Source organism: Orycteropus afer, unplaced genomic scaffold (assembly GCF_000298275.1).
Source record: "Orycteropus afer afer isolate SDZICR_OR568_19922 unplaced genomic scaffold, OryAfe1.0 scaffold00157, whole genome shotgun sequence".
Classification (NCBI taxonomy): Eukaryota; Metazoa; Chordata; class Mammalia; order Tubulidentata; family Orycteropodidae; genus Orycteropus; species Orycteropus afer.
The window spans coordinates 6,645,484-6,646,598 of record NW_006921744.1 but is presented as its reverse complement, the minus strand read 5'-3'; the positions used below and the strand labels follow the sequence as shown (position 1 = coordinate 6,646,598).

Below are 1,115 nucleotides of genomic sequence, written 5' to 3'. Positions count from 1 at the left end.
GATACTGCCTCGAAAACCCAAGGAGGGGTCGCTATGAGTTGGGGCCAACTCGATGGCACATAACAACAACAACTCTTCTCTTTAATACAAAGCACTTCCTAAGGTATGAAAGAAAGTCCCTTACACTCTGAGGGCAAGTTGAATTCTGAGAAGAGGTCTTTGTTGTGGATTGTGAGGCAGTATAGCTGACTAAAGTAAATCCCTCATGCAGTGGAAGTGGAGAGATTGCTGTTGACTGCCAGCGCCTGACTCATGGCATCCCCGTACATGATGGAATGAAATGCTGCCTGATCCTCTGTCATTCCTGTGATCGGTTATGGATCAGACTATTGTAATCCATAGGGTTTTCACTGACTGATTTTCGTAAGTAGATTACCAGGCCTTTCTTCCTTGTCTGTCCTGGTCTGAAACTTGTTCAGCATCATAGCAACACTCAGCATGAAGTGCATTGCCCTTCCCGCATGGAAGGTGAGAATTTGACCACTGAACCATTCATGCCCTCTACCCCAGATTACTACCTTGATGGAGTTCCTCTTCTTTACATAACTTCTGCCCTTCCTCTACTTTTGACTTCCTTGAGTCTTTTAAAGACCTTAATAGGTCCCATAACAAAAGTGATAAATTCCCCATTCTGAAATGAACCTTCTCTGGCCTCTCACTAAGAGATCTTAGTGGCTTCCCAGCATCCTCCTGGATGTCTGGAATTGCTCAGCCTCTCTTTGCTCTATGGAATTTATTTGACTTCATTTCCAGCAGCTGCCAATGTCGGTTTGAATGCTTGAAATTACTGAGTGTTTACTGTGCCACTGGGTGGGGATTTTAAACTAAATATAATGTTCTGTCTTGTTTGTGGAGCTACAGAGGACTTTATAAAAGCAGTCAAGTAAAGAAAGCCTCATCAAGTCAGAATTATAGGGCCTGCAGGAACATTCTGAATGAGATTGTATTTATTTTTAAAAACACAGTTAAAAAATCATGAACATAGTTATTGTAACTAGAGCTGAGTTTATGCTAGCCCAGATACACTGAAGAGATAAGAATATTCTGTAATTAACATATTATTGGGAGCTCTGGTGACACAGTGCCTAAGGCATTTGACTGCTAACCAGAAGGCT

At 42.1% G+C, this 1,115-nt stretch overlaps 1 protein-coding gene across 1 annotated transcript in view; it reads left to right on the top strand.

Moving 5' to 3' along the window:
- Nucleotides 1-1,115, top strand: part of LRCH1 (leucine rich repeats and calponin homology domain containing 1) — a 343,960-nt gene that overhangs the window by 253,610 nt on the left and 89,235 nt on the right. The gene's annotated exons all lie outside the window — the stretch shown is intronic.